The sequence below is a fragment of the Corvus cornix genome, chromosome 1A (genome assembly GCF_000738735.6).
Source record: "Corvus cornix cornix isolate S_Up_H32 chromosome 1A, ASM73873v5, whole genome shotgun sequence".
NCBI classification, from domain to species: domain Eukaryota; kingdom Metazoa; phylum Chordata; class Aves; order Passeriformes; family Corvidae; genus Corvus; species Corvus cornix.
The window spans coordinates 24,839,098-24,859,137 of record NC_047057.1 but is presented as its reverse complement, the minus strand read 5'-3'; positions in this window follow the sequence as shown (position 1 = coordinate 24,859,137).

Below are 20,040 nucleotides of genomic sequence, written 5' to 3'. Positions count from 1 at the left end.
GATTTTATGTCCATAGTTTCCCATTTCATAGAAGTCATGACCAGAAAGGTGGCCATAAGGAAATGGGAAAGCAAGATGCTTTGGTCAGTTTTGTCATTTTAGATTTGTAGATTTAAGGTATATATTCTTCAGGGGAAAACTGCGGAAAGGTCTGTGGAGAAGCAATTTGCTCCTCACTCTCCAAAACATCAGTGTCTGTTTCCTGCTTCTTCTGTCAATAATGTTTCCCTTGGAAGAAGATTGAGTCAAAGGCAGCTGAAAGGAAAAGCAGTTTTCACAATAGAAAAGCATTTTTCTTTCCCTTTGAAAAAAAAGACAGAGCATAACTTTTCACCCTTTTTATGTTGACATCTGTCCTGCCTGTTTTTGCAAATGAATGATGTTTCAGCATAAAAAAAAAATTGCTCAATATTTGTTCAGTGCCTTAAAGAAGCATTGGTTGGTGTTCCTTTGTCTTTAGAAATGTAATTCTACCAAAAGAAATAATGAAAAAGGACTTGACACTGATTCTGTTTGAATAGTGCATGTACGTGAATATCAAAATAGTTAAATCAGACAGGTTTCTAGAATCTAATCTTTCATTTTTTTCTGAAGTTTGAGGAATCTTCATAATCTTGTCATTTCTTTAGGGTTTTTCTTGCAGGTCTTTTATGTGTTTTGGTTGGTTGGTTGGTTTTGGAGGTTTTTTGTGTGTTTTTTTTTTTCCCCAGCGCAATATCAATTACATTTTCTATATTGCCATAAATATGAAAGTCATTATTTCTCCTTTCATAAGGTAATTTTTTGGATTAGGTTTTCATTTTATTGTGTTGGCCAACTGTCTTTTATAACAAACAGGAAATCTGAGTAGAGATTCAAGCAGTTCTGTTCTCTGTGTCTGGGATATCTGATTTGTTATTTCAAAGATGACTTCAAAATGGGCATCATGCAGTGTAGATTACTCTCTCTTTACTTTGAGTGCTGTTGTTATCCAGAAAAGTATAGGAAAATGGGAATTTCATTAGTAAGATTTTCTTTTGCATCACAGCTCCAGCATCACTGACCTGAGCTACATTCCCTATCTACAAGAGTTCTTGCTGGGTCCTTTAAACAAATGGGAATTCCAAACAGAAGTAAATAATTTCCATATTGTCAACAGACAAAATGAATATTTCCATTAAATTTTATATTTATTTTGGAGTTCAAAAGGGCCTTTATTGTAGCTTTTGTTGTTGTTTTTAATCTACTAAAAAATAAATTTACTTTAGAACTGTTACATTAATCCAAGTACTGAACCCCTTAACTCATATTTAATTTGAAAATATCATATACAGTTAATTAAATTTTGAGTTGAGTTCCTTGGAAATAAACTTCTTGTTATTGATGATGTCATTAGTGCCAGGAGATATTCATTTCCTGTGAAGGACTGTAATAACCCACTGGGATTTTTTTTTCCTTTTTTCAGTCCCTGAATAATAAATTAATAATTCAGATAATTTGTTTATAAACTAGGCTGTAGGGGGACCTTGCTGAACACTACAAATAAGTTTTTGATGTAGTTATAAAATGATTTCCTATGCTATTTATCATTTCTTAAACCAGACACTGTTGATGAATATTCAACATCTGCATAAAGCACAGGGAAACCTTTTTAATCAGCACTAATACTGAAGCGTGAATTTTCTAATCAGCATAACTGGTGTGTGGTGTGGGAACCTATAGGGCTGGTGAATTTTTCAGATTAGGGAGTGTTAATGGATGGAAGAAGGAAAGGCGCTGACAGCTGGGCATAGCTCTCATTCAGTTTTAGTACTTCTCTGGCTTTCAGGAATGAAATTAAACCATAGGGAAAAAATTGGCTTGAAAGGCACAGGCTACCATCCACAATGGCCCCAGGCTCCCTTTGGATAGCAGGCTTCAATGGGCTTTGACCCAAACAAACCAGCTTCTTTATCTTTCATGTATTTGTAGTTTTACAAAATGGTGTGTTGTGTGGGGCAGCTCTGTGGATTTGAATGCATGGCCCAACAATGAAATCCAGGTTGTTCTTGCTTCTCCTGAACTATAGCTCATCCTCTCAAGTATTTGTTTTCATGGACCATAAATATACAATTAGATTTGATGTAATGTCACCCTGTGTTTTCTGTGTCACAAATAATTGCTGATTTTGTCAGTCTAAAAAGTGGCTGATGCTCATGGTGCACTGGGAGATAGTTTGAGGAACCTTTCTTTTTTTTCATCTGAGTTAACTAGATGATGTTAAAGACTGCTCTTTCGTTCTTTTTTTTTTTTTGCTATGTTCTCACTTGCCATTTTTTCTTCTTTTGAGTTCAGAAGGCAGCTTCTTTCTCTAGCAAAGACAAAGATTTAGAATGCAACAGTTCTGCTGTCTCTGTTCCCATATGGCCCAGTGTCTTCCTTGTCTAAACAGCGCAGTGCAGAGATTATAGCATTGCAGATGACCCTTTCTGCCCCAGCCCTTGCTTCCATATTGGAGCTGTGGAATGGAAAGTCTGTCCATGTTCCAGGAGCTATTTTCACAATCTGCCAAATTTGTTTCTGAAAGTGAATCTGTGATGGTATTGGACTGCAGGATGAAGCACTGATATGCTACTAATGCAGCCACTGCCAGCAGTCAGGAAACAGCCTGCAAGAGAGGACTAGGGTAGGGCAGGAAGGAGTGGAAAATTCCTTTATCAGAACTGGACTACCAGAACCCTTAGAAAACCAGGTTACAAAGAAATGCAACTGTACTAAGATCAGCTAACTGTATAGTGTGGTCATCATAATGCGGTTTGTCCTTGGATTTATTTTTATTTTTATGCTGTGGTGAGATATATCATCTGAAGGACCATAAACTGCACCTGCTGAAAGTCGTTCTGAACTCAGGCCAAATCTAGTACAAGCAGGCACAACTCAATTAAAGTCACACTTGCTTACACCTGTAGTGAGCTTGATACTGAGTTTATGCATTGACTTACACTAAATATGTTGCCTGAAATGATTATGCACTAACCCAGTCTGTAGCAAACCTCTGAAGCCTGTTCAAGTTAGGTGTTTTATGATAATTTGCATTGCAATTCCTCTCTTCTGTGCTGGTCTGTGGTATTTGAATACACTCTCAGAATTTTTCTGGTTAATCTGTTTTCATAAGCACTCTACCGGTTCTTCTGTGACTGCAGTTTACTCAGAATACGCTGCAGAGGCTCCACACTAGACAGAACAAGTACCAGTGGCAGGATATTTTCAGCATCAAGGAGCTGAATGTGGGCTGCAGAAGCTGCTGGAGAAGCAAATTACGTACTCAGATGGTTAAACCAAGTTCCATGTGACCATGGCTTCCTATCGCTACTTCCACTTGAAGAGATTTCAATTTAACCCAGGTGGGTCCCCAAGAGCAGCAGTCATTGACAGCAGTGCAGATATTCCAGGAAAGAAGCAAATAAATTCACAGCTGATGTGGCTAACTTTTAGCAAATCCATCTTCTGTTTTATCAAAATGATATAAATCATATGATTCAAAAATTTCATGTTGTTTCATATATGTTTATATTGTTATTTTGCAGCCCAGCGCTCTCTTGTCTTGTTTGCCACAGCAGCAACACACTGCTCACTCTATTGAGCTTGTTTTCCACCTGCATTCCCAGGTCCCTTTCCACAGAGCTGCTCTCCAGCCAGGTGAATCCCAGGCAGTGCTGCACTCCTGGATTATGTTTTTCCGCATACAAGACCTTATACTTGTTCTTGTTGAACTTCATAAGATTTTGAATGACTTGAGAGTTAAAATATAATCAAATCTTATAAACCACACCAAATATTTATGACCATTTTTGTTAAAGTAATGTTTCTTACTGCAGCTGTTAAGGCTTCCACAGTCTCTTTTTCTTTTTCTTTTTCTCTCTAGGAAGTAAAAGCACAGGTCCTGACTTGTTTTATACTCAGACAAATATCTCTCATCTTCCAGACAACTGCAAGATTCATAAAGGATAATAGTCCACCCAATATACTGCAAATACAGCCTATTCTTTTAATTTTTCCTCAGAATGTTGTTTTTACAGTGCTGAGACGTTATATTCTGAGTTCCCAAGAAATGCTGTATAAACTATCAAGCCTTTTCAACACACTAAACTTCTTGCAATGATCTTGTATTTTCTAGGAGGTATTTGTCTACCTCATAAAATCAACACATAACAACACAATTGGCAGCTTCTGTTCAGCAGAAGCAGATTGTAATGGCAGGTCAAGGCTAACACATACTGCAGAACTTTGTGGCTAAGTTTGTAATTCCTCTTCTGACTTCCCATTTCTAAAAAATCTCTTAACATGATTATTCCAGGATTCATATTTTCTGCTTACAAAACTACAAAATAGGCTAAATAAAAGCTGTGTCTACTTGGTGATAATATCTTCAAATATTGTAATCACTCCATAGCTGGTGTTATTAAACAGTGAAATAGTTTATACTCTCCTCTCATAACTGTTGTAGCCAGCCCCTGTGAATGTTATCTTCCCAGCATTTCCTCCATGTGTCCACTTTAAATACTTTATAGTAGCTCTGGCCTCTCAGTCTCTTTTAGTCCTGTTCTTCTCAAATATTCTTTACGTGTCATGAATTCGTCAGTGCAATAGTTTTTTTTTCCTTTCTTTTCCTTTTTTTTTTGCAAATTATCTTTAATAGCTTGAGAGTCAGATTAAGCTCAGGATTTGCTTTGCAATCAATGAGAAATAGCAGACTGAGTATTGAGGAACAATTGTTCCTCAATAACCATGAAAAGAATAATCCATTTTACAAGTCCCAGCCTTTGGCTTGTCTATCCTCTCAAAATTGCTGAAGGATAAGGGCACCAGCCAGTTAACAGAGGTGTGATTAAAGACTACAGATAATGAGACATACCACCAAACCTGGGCTTTTTCAGATAGTTGGCTGCTACTATCCAATCAGAATACAGAAGACTTTTTGGTATGGAAATATTTCATAAGCTATCAATTAGTGAGTGAACAGTTTTCTTCCCTTCTGACTGCCTGAAACAATCCTTTCAAGGCCTTTCCATATGCTCTTTTTCTCAGTGTATAGGCAGTATGCAGCAGATCTGTTTTTTTTCCCCAGAAATTAGCTGTGTTCACACTTTAAAAATGTTTATAGAAAATTATTATTCAGACATTGATCCATATTGCATTTTGAATGGGGAATGATTTTTTGAGTTAGCCTTGTTGCAGTTTTTTATGATATAGTTGTTCCGCACTTCTTTCACAGCAAGAATCTAATAATGTAATGTGTGTTCTGAAGAACGCATTAAAATGACATTATGTGATCAGGATGCCAATTACAGTATGACTAAAGACTAGCTATCAAGCCACAGAAAGTCAGTAATTGTGCTGATATAAACATAATGTTTATATGTCTTGAGTAGAAAAAAATGAATCCCATTTTATTACTTACATGTGACTATTGACAAAACACTTAGGCATACATTTTCAAAGTGTTGTATGCGTTTTTAGCTGCATGACTCCCATTTAAGTCAATAGGAGTCACATAGTTAAAACCCCATGCAACGTTTTGAAAAATTGCCACAGAGAAACCTCTGCTTTATTGCTTAGCTACACAAACCATTTTATTCTTTAGTAGTTCTTCCACATGGCATGCTAGTAGTGTTGGCTGTCAGTAGTCTTATTAAAAAAACCAAACATCTACAGGCCTCCAAATATGGTGGTCTCTTTATAGGCAGATTTCAAAAAAATAATAACATGATTTGTTCATCTATTTCTCCTTTCATTGGTTAAATGCTGGTCTTTAATGCTTTTATTTAATTATGCCTGACATCACTCCTCCAAGTAGGTGCACTCCAAGTAGCTGCCACCTTTGGTGGGTCACTTGAGGCGACAAGGTGAGTCAGTGGAGGAACAAAGAATTGAACTGGCCCAGCACCAGGTCCTTGGTCCCTTGTTCCAGCTACACAAAGAGTAGTCCCAACACACAAAGAGTCATCATTCAATAGTATGTAATGCATATGAAATGCTAACATTAATTGAAAATGGCACCAGAGTGACCTCACTTCAGCCTACTGAGGTCTGATATTGCTTCCTTTCACTCATTAATTCATTAATTAGTTTAAAAGGGCTAATGGAAAACAAAAATATTCCATTTGCTAGGGTAGATGGCTGCTGAATATTTATATAATTTTTTATTATTCATACGGAATCATAACTGCTTAACAGACAAGTCATTGTGGGGTTTTTTGTTGTTGAGATAAACACAACCCAGAATTTTTAGAGCACATCAGTTTAAAGGACTGATGGTATCTTCTCTATAATTTGACTTTGCAAGTCTAAAGAAGCTCTAGGAAAACAATTTTATGAAAAGCTTAGTAGATTGACAGACATCACAACTCAAACACTTCCATTATGCATTGATGGCCTCAGCAACTTGCAGCAAGAGCAGAGTGATATCACATGAAATCTTTATTTATATATAATCTTTATTTATTTATAGTTCTCTCAGGCAAAAGAAGAGATTTGAACATGTTATTTCTTTAAATGAAGAAGCATATGAGTAGATTACTCATCATTATTAGTACCTATATATAGAAATAATAATTAATATTTTTATATACATGCCGGAGAAATTGAAGAATTTTGGATGTATCATTAGCTATGGTGTTGAATTAATGAGTTTGGAGTTTTGGATTTAGAGTACCTTGTTGAGACATGTATATATTATATTATACCTTCAATCCTTCTCAGTTGAGATGCATGCAAGTTCTCAAAAACTGTGACTGGCCTATTTATGAACAGAAATGTTAGCCACACCCACATTTCCTTAGAATAGAAAGTATAAGTTAGTGCAAAACAAAGGTCATAGTGATTAAGAATTTTCACAAAGTAATAAGTAGAATTCAATAAGATTCCTCTTACCATCCTGAGATATTTCATTTAATAGCAACATTTTTCTTATTTCACTGCAATAGTACTGCCATACTCTAAGACAGAAATTGTTTTTCCTAGTCGATTGTACCCTTGTGCCTTTGTTGCTTGTATTTCTATCGACATTGAGTGCATTATCCTTTGTTAAATGATTGATAAAAATTGTTAAATAAGGCAAACACTATACTCAGTGTAGTGTAATGAGGCCTATCAAGAAGGAGAAATACTTCTCATCATGATATTAAAATTAAATGTAGCATTTTAAAAATTCTTGACATAAATAAAGAAGTTATTTATCTGGACCAATGCTTTTTCTGTAAGCCCAGTGTTCTGTATAAGTCATTGACAAAGAACATATTTTATTCTGTAGAATACCTCAATTTTCTTCTTCTCAAATGCATTTTGAACTTGCAGTCATTAACCCTAACATAATCCAAAATTGTATGGCTTTCCTGTGTAGGGCTGTAACAGCTATTGCAGTCGTATTTTGCCTGCGGTTTTGCATATGCATAAGAATTCCTTTTTCCACATGAAATGTGATACATGCACTCATATTTAATTGTCTATGGTAAACACAGTCTTATTCCTGACTATATTAAAATACTGAATTTAGCAGCTGTTTCTATGTGCACAGTTACCCACACGCCCTTCCTCTCCCCACCAATTCCAATCAAGAATATTCCCAAGCTAAAGCAAACTAAGCTAGCAGCCATAAAGCATGCAGTACCTGTAACCATCAGTATACAAGGCAATGATGGAATCAGTATCACGTCCAATTGTCTTTGGTTGCTTTTCCTTATGACAAGCTAGTCATGCAGAGCTGAACCCTTGAAATGAGTTTCCACTAAGCCTCAAAAGCAGACTTTCAGGCTAACGTCTGTATACTCACCTATTGCAATTACACAGCCAATACAAGGTTCATCTCTGAAAAGCGCTGCACTGACTGTTTTTTTTTATTTTAAATACAAAGTTTTGATCTTTTTAATGATGTTGCTTTTCTCTTTTAAAACCAACTTCTCTGCCATCCCTTACTTAGAATGTGACAGAGACTTGCAATGTTTTTCACAGAAACTTTCATCTTAAAGTAATTGGTAATGTTTCCTGTTTTGTTAAATGATTTTCTCTGCTTTCAATACATTTATTATTTTTAAAGTTATTAAATATACTCCTTCACATGTTGATGTAAGAGCATGGATCAGTAGTTATTTTTCTTAGGTGGTAGGTTATGGAACAGAACTCATCTATAAAAGTGAAGATGATGTATTTTTAACAATGGCTTTGAAAATCTGAAATCCTCTTCTACCTTAGTTTTCATAACTGTTCTTCATGCTATATGTTCTCCTCCTCAAGGAAGTCCCTTAACTGTTTTTTGGTTTTCTTTTTTTTCCTTTTGGTAGCTCCTTCTCCTCAGCTTGTAACACATAAGAATTCAAGTTTGGGATCTTGATAAATTCTCATTTCCCTTTTAGCCCCTTCTCTCATTCATCTGTGATTTTATTTCCTGAGAGAATTTCAGCTACATAGAAGGGCAGATGGTTCACAAATTCCTTTTCTTGTGGTTAATTTCCATTTGGTTCTACAGAGGAGCCTATTTATTTCACATCTCCTCTTTGTTTCTCTGTTCCTGTTCATATGATAACACAATTCAGAGAAAATGAGATATTTAACTGAAAAAATGTGAACAAACTAAAATCAAAACTGTATTTCCTCTTTTGCTGTGGAAGGCCAATCTATATTATTAATGCCAAACCATCCAGGGACACCTAAGCAACATAGCGGCAAGTAGATATTGTAACAAGTGCCAACAGGAGCTCGTCATACTAAAAGAGAGGGCTCTTTCCTTCTTTCTGTATGTAAATTACTTGCCTAATCTTATCTAATGACCTCCAAATCTGTAATGTATTTACCTTCACTGATATTTTGTGAAATATGCATCCTATAATTCAGCTAAGGTTCAGTGACATTAATTGGTTTGGGAAAGGCCACATAAGAAGACGATGGTAGAGAGAGTAACTGATCATAATTAACATTAATTAACAATGTATAATAACATATATATTCTCTATTCATAATTGCATATACACAGCATGTCTGCAATCTATTTTTTTTGGTTCTGAGAAGGGGTTTTTTTATACATTACCAAAAGTTATTTAGTATAAAAAGACCTAAGACAGCAGTGACGTTTAGCTGCTTTTGGGGTTATGCAGCAGAAAATTCATGTTTTTCCAGGTCAGAAGATTTTGCGCTCAAATTTGTAGTGATTTATTAACCTGTATCTCAATGATTAAAGAATTTATGTTCAATTTTTGGTGCAGAAAACAAAGTCCTAATAGTGCCTCGGTAAGTTTGCTCATCAGCTGTGTCAGGAATTTCTCTTCCATGCACTCCAGACTGCCTCCTCTCTGCTGTGTTGAGTTTCCATCTAGTGAAATGTCAGCTTATGGAACACTTCATCTGCCTCTTCATCCTGGTTGGGTGGTGTATAACAGACTCCCGCTGGGATGTCTGCCTGGCTAGCCTTCCCCCTGATCCTTACCTATGGGAGCTCCACATTATCATCACTTCAGCCATGTAAGTCATCCCCCCATGTTTCCTTGATGGAGATTATGCCATAGCTTTCCTGCTGCACGATGGCTTCCAGCTCCTCCTGTTTGCTTCCCATACTGTGTGCACTGGTGTGGATGCACTTCACGTGGGTTATCCATTTCACCCCCAGCGTGGGCATGATGCTCCCAGGCTCATCTCTAGTGAGCCTGGTCTTATCCCCTTCCCCATGGGTTTAAAGCCCTCTCAATCAGCCCAGTCAACTCATGGGTTAGAATCCTTTTCCCTTTTTTGACAGGTGAACCGCATCTGTCTCTAGTAGGCCTGGTGCCACATAAACCACACCATGATTGGAAAAGCCAAATGCCATAGATGGCACCAGCCTTTTAGCCAGGTGCAGATCAGGTGGGTCCTGCTGTTCTTGGTGGCTGGACATTTTTCTAGGGGTCATAGGTTCATAGTCCTGAGGAAGACAGAATTGCAAGAATTCTTCCTTCTCTAGGATAAATTCTAGAGTAGCTTTTTACAGTCACAATTAATTTTGAATTTATATTTTCTTATTTATTTTTCTGTAAAAAGACTGGTTCCTAATGTTTGGCAAATATTAAAATATGTTGTTAAAGCAAGTTTTGTATCTGATGCTTCTCTGCTATACAGATATATGAAATTTTTGCGTATTTATTTGAGTAAATTTACTGCTAATGTGGATTTATGTGAGTTTTAATGGGTATATCTATTGTGTTAGTATATGGTTGTTGCTATATTTTTTAGTCTGGTTTAACCAAATGGGTATCATGTCTTTATACTTGATTTCTTCAGAAAAGACAATTCTTTTAGAGAAGCACAAAAAATTTCATATTTTTAATATAAGCAAAACAGACTTAACTTTCTTCTAAATAAGAAATGGATAAATTTATCTAACAATTTTTCATTTTAGTTTGCTACATTAAAGCACCTGTAGCCCTCTGTCACTAGACCGTTTTTGCCCTGGCATCTTCTGTCATGTTGGAAGAAGCTCTGCCAGGAGAATATACACACTTTAAGAATATGCAGTGGTCATTTGTTGGTTAATACACATAGCAGATGACTGGTCACTACATGTAGCTAGGCTAAGGTGTATTATACTCCTACTTTCCTTCAAGATATTTTATGAGAACCTGGAAGCCAATCAGGTAGAGAAGCAGAGGCCTGCATTGCTCTGTGGAAGGGGCTGCTCCTGAGTGTTGATGCATTGCTGACTTCTTGTTATTTGCTTTTTGTCTTGGGGTTTTTTACCTTTCCATGTCAGTATTTTCCTTCTTGAATCCTTGAGCTGATATCACCACCTCAAGAGTTTCAATTCTGTCTGTTTTTTCACTTTTCTTATCTTTTATGGTTTTAGCTCATGAATTTTCTCATACCTTAAAAAAAAATTTTCTCAGCAAAACTGAGCCAGGGTCACAGAGTTGTTCTGTATCAAACTAAGCCTTGGATCACAGAGAGTTGAACCTCTACACTAAGGGTTGCAGACTTAGCTAGAGAGGGGGACTGAGCCATCTCCTTTTGCGCTCATAAAGGATTTTAGAATTAGTAGACCTCATCTTCCTGAACCTTGTTTTTAACAATAGAGAAAGAAAACAAATCTTTATAATTTGTCAACTCCCAGGCAGTTTCTCACCTTTCAGTGAATTAGTAATTGAATCAATTTGACTGAAATGAAGAAAATAGTCTTTTTGCAATTGTGAAAGATTCTATTGCTGCCAACAGCTGGTTTTTATTTCAACAGGTTCTGAATGCAGTCACTTTCCTTGTAATTTCCACCAATTCAGATTTATCATTCAGTACTTCAAACTGAACAGGTTGTCATATATGGCATGCCCAGTATTGATCAAAATACATTAACTAATATTTTAATTTGAGATTCCTATTTATATTTAAAAATGTACTTTCTTAAAAATTATAAACAAGTTTTCTAACCAGCCTTGTAATGCTCTACTATCACACTCTGTTAGCTTTTAAAACAGGATGGCTTCATCCAAACTATCTCCTATGAATAGTCTGTGAATAGCACTAGCTCTCTAGCTGTGCCTGGCAAAGGTTTTCAAAACCAAGATCTAGCTGGCCAGGACCAAAACTGTGCTGAGGCCAGTCAAACAATTTAACAGTACGATTTTCAAGTTTCAATGCCCAGGAATGTTAAATTTAATCATGCAAATAGTGCCTTATTGGACGAAGGCCTGGAAATGGTTTGGGAAACATATAGTTCGTGAATCCCATAAGGAGTTGCACGTATGCTGCATGGCACCCAAACCCTTGGGTGCATTCAGGTGGCAGATGAAACAGCATTTCAAAGGTATTAAAAATTATTGCTTTATACATGCTCCAGGAAATTGTGGGGTTAGTTATGTTCTGGGTATGTATACATTTACAATAAGATTCTCATTTTCATTCTCAGTTAGTTTGAACCCTGTAAATGGACTTATACAAATGAGCTTTAACTTCGAGTAAACATCTCTACTGTTCAGATGTTTGTTCAGTGGCCCTCTTCTAGGAATTGGCCCTGTTTTTTTTTCCACAGGTGTTAATAAAGAGCAGTAGAAGGCTCATTCAGGTATAAAAGTACAGTGGGAATGGTACTGATAAACTGTGAAGAACAAATAAGCTTTAACTAGAGCACAAGGCGGGTAGGAGACTGCTGACAGTTGTCATTCAGCAGAGGCTTTGGGACAGGATAGATGAGGTCAGGGTAAGCTTTTCTTTGGGCTTGATGTTGAATACATGCACAATTTTAATAGTAAGCACAGACAGTATCTCACTCTTGCCTAAGATAAATTATTTAGTCCTTTAACATTTGAAATGCCACTCTGTGATTTTTAAAAGGAAAATTCAGACTTCTAGGTCAGTGTGATATTTTTAAAATTTTTATGTAAGCACTGTATACAACCAAAAAATGCCAGACAGTTCAGTGTTGTCTACAGATCAAATTAAAGCAGAATAAACTTCTTGGAAAAGTAAATTCATAAAGAGAAGATAATTTTTGTTCAAGAGCAGAAGCCTCTCTATATAGAATTACATGTGTACACAAGATAATGAGACATATGACATAACAGTCATCTAAAGAAAGGGTGTACTTAGTAAAGAATTCATTGAACTACATGAAAAATAACAGCTTAGAATTGCAAAATATTCAAGTACAGGTTAAAAAATCCTCAGATCTATCCAAACAGTCTAGATACACAACTAAAATGCAGATTCTGTGTTAGGAGTGTCTGACCTGTGCCACAGTCATTTGTACATTTGAAAGAATAGATTTGTCTTCAGTTGAGAAAAGAGAATAGAATCAGCACAACTCATCTGATGTGCTTTTCTAACAGAATAACCTTTTTTCAGAAGAAATTCTGAGTTTGCTGCAAATTACACCAACGTTCTGCAAAAAAATACTATGGCATTTTTGTTGTCTTTCCCATCTGTAAGCCTACTCAGGTACATAGCTCTGAAAATGCCCTCCATTAGAGGGTGGACAGTACTCCTGAAGGATTTGGGGTTGTCTGAGTCCAGCTAAGTAGATCCGAAGTGCTCCTGAATGAGTGAGAGGGACAAGAACCTCCAGAGCTGAGTAGAGAGCAGGCATTTCCTGAGCTAATAGCATTCAAGTATCCTCACAAAATTCTCATTGCTGTTCACAGACTGAAAACAGCGCTCATATACTTTAAAATGCTTAGAAGAAACACATTCTCCTGAAAGTTTACTCATTTCTGTTTTCATACTATTACTGTCTAGCTAAATAATGACTTTTGTCATTATTATAAAATTGAATTTATTAAATAGATTGTTAAAAATTATTTCATCTTATTTCAACTATGGTCATTAGCTATAGACTTTTAAAAACACCTGTCAGCTGCCTTTTCCTGGAGGTCCTTGCTTAGTATAAGTTTCCAGTGAGTGTACATAAGCCAATGTATTTGTTTGTCCATCTGTAACTATCTCCTTATATTTATTTGGGTGGCATTGGCTTAGATGTGAAAGATAACCAGTGTAATATCAGGGTGTCAGAGATATCTTGTTGTTTGAATACATTCTTCATGGGAAAAAAAATTAAAATTTAAAAGGAAATTTAAATCTTTTCATTATATAAAAAATATTAGCCTCTCTGAAATTCTCACAGAAACCTAGAGGGGTTCTTCTGCTGACCTAACCATCCATTTCTGCCAGGACTGCCAGCAACAAATCAGCAGTTGTGTTTTGCAAAGTATTGTTGTTCCAACTTTGTGTTTTGTTTGGGTTGTTGAACTGTTACTTATACAAGGTATAATTTGTTCAAGATTCATGAGCCTACACATGCAGTAAAACATGTCTGACCAGAGATCCAGAAACTATTTAGAAACTTCAAGTACGCATGTTAAGAATATATGTAGATTACTTGTTTGGAGTGTCCTACAGCTGTGCCCTAAGTGAACACTGCCTTTTTAACCAAAGATGTTACCTTATTGCTATTAAGAGATTATGCATGTTAAATTAAAGAGTGAGAAGAATGATGGATGTAGACAGGAGATGGAGTACAGTTGCTTTATCTGGTTTCAACTGCACAGATCTCAACAGCTAGCAAAATCATCTACAGCAGAGTCAGTCTGGGGAAGGAACCTGCCATGTCAACACTGTCAAAACTATGGCAGATACCAAAAACGTCATCAGAAATAAAACCATATGGTTTATCATTTCCCCAGTTCTGTCATACACAGGTGTCAGAGTTCTGTAATTGCATGTTCTTCTTCCAAGACAGATTGCCTTCTGTTTCTAGGATTAAGACCAACACCTTTTTTTAAAAGGTTCTGTTAAGAAAACAGGCCTTCTTGCCATAAAATTACACTTGTTTAGGGCAGATTTTATTTAACACAAGCAGGATTGACTTTGAAATAAAATCCAACAGGTTTCCCACTTGATTTTGATTTAATGGACATATTTGGTAGAGGACCTCAGGGTAGGCTGGCTCTGGCTATTTGTCTTTATACTGGGTAGTTTATATATTTTAAGAAAGTGACAAATGGCAGCTTTAAAAAAACTCATTATAGTAATTGATTATTATAGGAAAACCTTGGAAACCTTATGAAAGAGAGACATATTCTCTAAGTGTCTTAGCTTTAATCCAGATCTGTAATTAGAAGAATCCATAAACATTTATCACATTCAGAGAGGTTTGGTCAGAAGGTTTAGAATAAAACTCTGGAGTCACTTTATTGTTCTGTGTTAAAATTACATAATTTAGCAATTTCCCCTTATCACAGAGAGATTAATTTGCCCATCTGAACAGAGGCCTACACACTCTCAGGACCCATATAAAATGAGTCCCACAAGAATTTTCCTGTGCACGAACTCTGGGAAAGGTGGCTGGACTCTTAGACTAATACATTTATGAGTTTTCTTATCAAGTCAAATTTTCGCTGTAGAATTTGTTCAAGAATTTGAGTTATCTATTACCCCTCCACTTTTTCTCCTTGGTCTCTCCATCTATCTGAAACGTTGGGTGTCCCAGCAGGAAGCTTATTGATCTCACGTTCACTCCTTGCCTCACCTCCCTTATTTTAGCTGTAGCTCATTCTGACCAAGTTTTGAGAGTTTCCAGTCCTGGACCCATATGTAAGATGGCCTTTAACGCATATTTAATTCAAGGCCTTTTGGTTAAATAACTGATTTATTTAAGCAAACAGCTAATGTGGCTAGAAGTTTATTTTGCTTTCATTAATGAAAAAAAAAGATAAATATCTCAACCATGAAAATTGGGACCAAAATTTGTCTATCTAATGTTACATTACCAATGCCTCTGGAAGACAGAGACAACATTTCTTGTCTGTCTTTTACAGAGACAATAAGCACACAAGAGACTTAATGACTGTTTTCAGAAATGCTGAATATGAAAACTTATCTCTTAGATTTCAAGTCCTTAATAATGTACAAACTTGAGAATTGGTCACTGTCCCCATGTACAGAAAAGTAAATATTCTGCAGTTGATTCTTTAAGAACCTTTTGTTCCTGATTTGGGTCTGTAATATGTGACTCAGTTTGACTTCTTCTTTATCTGAGGGGGTATACATCTCATGTTTCTTCTAAGAAAGAAAGGAATGGAGTGCTCAGGATAAACCATAATTGATCATAAAAGACAGAAAACATTTGCAAAGCGATACATATTACTATGGTAGATACACTTCAACAGTTTTCAGTCCAGAGAAGGTCTTTTGAAGCATGGCTTATCAGGCATATCCTACCATGTATGTAGTAGTAGTAGTAGTAGATATACGAGGTATTATTTCTTTTAACCATGATTCATCATGGTAAACCTCAACATTTATAGTGTTTTCTCTTATGGCACCACATCCTGAAGTAAAAGCACTGTATAAGAATGTCCTCTTTCTTTTCTAAAAAGTGATCCTCTAGGTGTGAAAGGATTGACTTTGTCAGCTTAGTTATATATAAGGCTCAGAGGTGAGAATGCAAGTGAAAGAACTATTAAAAAAAAAAAATCTTAAAACTTCAATTTTTTTAACAAAAATAGCAATTTTCAGAAAACTTTCATGACATTTTTATGTCCAGAGTTGACAATGCCATTCATTTATCTTTCTTTAAATGCATTCTATTCCTTCAGATAATGTCCTACATATAAATTTACATATGTCTATAACAGGAGCAGGCCACAAAATCTGAGAAACCAAGTGAAGGTTTTGAAAGCAAAGATTTTTTTACTCTTTTAAGCAGATATGTTATAAAACCAAGCCCATAACAATTACATTTATTCTTTCCCCAAAGCAAGCGACATCTTTTAACCATTAAAGTTTTTTTTATTCCAAGTTTGTTTCAGTCTGTAAACCCCTTTTTTAGCATGAAATAAAAATCATTGTTCCTTTGGCAAGTGTACAGTTTCTTTGTCAAAAGCTGCTCAATTCAAATATTCTGCTCACAAAGATATGTTACTTGGCAGTTTGATGTATATAGTAAAAGTGAAAGATACTTGTTAATAGCAGAGAAGAAAATTCATGTTCTTTGTGTTTCCGCATAACAGAGATTTTTCAAGTTAGCCATTGTTTCAGATGGATACATGTCAGGTAAAGAATGAAAAGTCCAAAGGTATAACTCTCTGAGTTGTTTTATCTGTATAGTCAATGGGAAAAGAGCACACTGGCATATGGCAGGATCAGACCATAAGATTTCAAAGTCTGAAAGTCTTTGAGGTGCAACTGTGTCCAGTTCTGAGGCCCGCAGTTCAGGAAGGACATTGAGATGTCCAGAGAAGGACAACAAAGCTGGTGAAGGGTCTGGAGCACATGTCCCATGAGGAACTGCTGAAGGAGTTTTGGGTTGTTTAGCCTGGAGAAAAGGAGGCTCAGGGGAGAGTTTATCACTCTACAACTACCTGAAAAGAAATTGTGGCCAGGTGGGGGTCAGCCTCTTCTTTCAGACAACTAGTGATAGATCAACAGAACATAGTCTTAAGCTGCACCAAGGAAGGTTTAGTTGGACATTAGGAAAAAGTTCTTCGCAGAAAGGGTGATTGGGCACTGGAATGGGCTGCCCAGGGAGGTGGTGGAGTCACCATCCCTGGAGCTCTTTAAGGAAAGACTGGATGTGGCACTTAGTATCGTGGTCTAGTTGACATGGTGGTGTTCTGTCAAAAGTTGGAATTTATAATCTCAGAGGTCTATGCTACTTAAAATTTAAAATTCTGCTATTTTTATCCAGTGAAGTTGGAATAATTACATCTTTGTTTATGCATGCTAAACTAAAGAGTGAGAAGGATGATGGATGTTGGCAGGAGGTGGAATACAGTGGCTTTACCTGGTTTCAGCTGCACAGATCTCAACAGCTAGCAAAGTCATCTACAGCAGAGTCAGTCTGGGGAAGGAACCTGCCATGTCAACACTGTCAAAACTATGGCAGATACCAAAAACGTAATCAGAACTAAAACCATTTTTTAGTGCCATAGTCTAGTTGTGATGGTGGTGTTCTGTCAAAAGTTTGAATTGATGATCTCAGAGGTCTTTGCTACTTAAAATTTAAAATTCTGCTATTTTTATCCAGGGAAGTTGGAATAATTACATCTTTGATTGCCTTAAGATATAAACTATTGCTGTTTACAAGAACTTCAGACTATATCTCACCCTCTGTAGACACAGCACTGTAATTCATGGAAAGCTTGCCAGAATTACAGTCTGTTTAGGTAAGAGTCAAACCTCAAGACAGAATCACTTCTCATAGGAAAATTTCTGTAGCAAAGACAGAATGTACTCCAGCATGTTCCTAGGTTTGGCTGGTTGGAAACCTGGAGTGGTAAATGGCCTGCATTTGTTGGCATGAGTGAAAAGAAAGCCCCACAGTCCTGACTTTTGGAATGGGGTTGGTCTCACATATCATCAGAACTTTAAAAGACAGATGTATTAAATGTAGTTACTCTTTGCTTCACTAAGGGAAAGTATTTAATGTCCCAGAGCAGCTGTTCTGACCAGTCTTGAAACATGATGGCTGGTATATTTAAACTGAAAGAGAGTAGAGTTAGATTAGATGTTAAGAAGAAACTCTTTATTGTGAGGGTGGCCAGACACTGGAGAAAGTTTCCCAAAGTAGTTGTGGGTGTTCCATCCCTGGAAATGTTCAAGACTAAGCTGGATGCAGCTTTAAGCAACCTGATCTGGTGGAAACTGTCCCTGCCTGTGGGACGATGTTGGAACCGGGTGGTCTTAAGGTCCCTCCCAACCTAAACAATTTTATCGTTCTATGATATATAAAGATGACCTACAAGTCTAATCAACCACATGTTGTCATCTCACCTGGGCCCATACATTTCTGTGTCAGTGTTATATTTACTATGTACTTCAAAGCAAATATAAGAGAGTAATTCCAATTCACTCTACAAACTGAATAGGGACAATGGTCCAGTGATTGCAAAAGGGCTGCTATGCCAATGCATCTCCTGATTACTGACATCTATGTTAGAATGGAGATGCCTTTTGCCTTTCTTCTAATGTATACTGGCAGAAAAGCTAGCAAGAATTCAATTCTATTTTAGTGTATTTCTTTGCATATATTTGTCTGTATTAAACAGCAGTATTTTATGCTTAAAGGACAGAATTTTCTCTCATTAACCCTGCAGAGGTCAGTGGTCTGTACAGAAACTATATTGGGCATTAATTTTATATCATTTCCATACAGCAGTTTTATCTGGCATTTCCAAGATGCAAAACACTGTCATATGTAAATGCATTCACCAACATGATTTTTCACAGTATAAAATTTATTAGGAAAACACATGCTTCATGTAGTGGTTTGGTCCAAAATACTCATTACTGTTTATCTGCTGTGAGATAAGAATTAGGAGAAATGCAAAGCAGGCACCAAACTTGAAAGAATATAAAGAAGTTTATTAACAGACCTAAAAGAAGGAAAAAAAAATATACCACCTTCAGAACTCTCCTCCTCTCCCCACCTTCCTCCCTTCTCCCACTGACAATGTAAAAAGACAACCCTTAAGATGTTCAGTCTGTTTACCACTTCCATAATAACCTTGTTCAGTCCATTTAGAAAGAGAAGTCTCTTCTTGCTCATGCTATGAAAACAGTATCACAATGAGACAGCCGCCCACTTCCAAATATTGTTCAGTCCATTTAGGAAGAGGAGTCTCTCTGCCTGCATGTGAGTCCCTTCCCCCAACTTGCAGCTTTTCCCGCAACTGCTTTCGAGGGTCCACTCTTGAAGTTTTTGGGGTACAATTTTAAGGTTGAGCCGTTCAGGAACAAAAACAGAGGCCCTTCTCCTTCCCTGGGAGCAAAGGGTCTTCATCATCTTCATCGTTAGGACTATCTCTGGGAGCATCTCTAGGAACTGAGGTTCCTCCTTTCCCATTTGGAGCAAAAGTCCTCATCTGGTCCATCTCTAGGGACTGAGGTTTTCTCCTTTCCCATTTGGAGCAAAAGTCCTCATCTGGTTCATCTCTCCCTGTCCAAACTTCTCATGAAATTACAGCTGCGTCAGCATCTGCCTATCTCAGCGCAGGTGCTTTTGCTTACGAGCGGAACACTCCACCCCCCCATATCTTCATGGAATTACAACGGGATACTCTGATATATCATAGCTTCACAACAGAATTTCAGCTTTAAGCATCTCCTCTCTCTCTTCCCTCAGGTTTTCAGCTCTTCACAGCAATAAAAGGGTTAATCTCACCTCAGCCTTGCAGCTTTGCAGCTGGAATGTTGAATTTTTCTTATCGAAGTGGAGAGGGGGGAGAGCCGAGCCACTCTGGCTTGCCCATGGCAAGGCAGTGGGGGGGTTCCATGGCTGGAACAGGTCCATCGGCTCCAGGATGGCCGTGGCCCGGCCCGGCCTGGCCCAAGCAGGGCCTGGCCGGGCCCGCTGGCCCCCACACGGGGCCCGCAGCCACCTGTCCCAGCGCCGGAAACGAGAGAGAGCTTGGAGGGGGAGTTTGTCTATTCTTAAATGTGGATCACAGAGGTGGTCACAACTTTAAGTGGCTTAGAGAATTGTCCATATTCAAACTGGCCAGCTGATAGGTTCTATCAGTTCCCAGAGGAAACTGTAAGCACCCCTTAGCAAGGACGTCCCTTCCGGGACTGTGC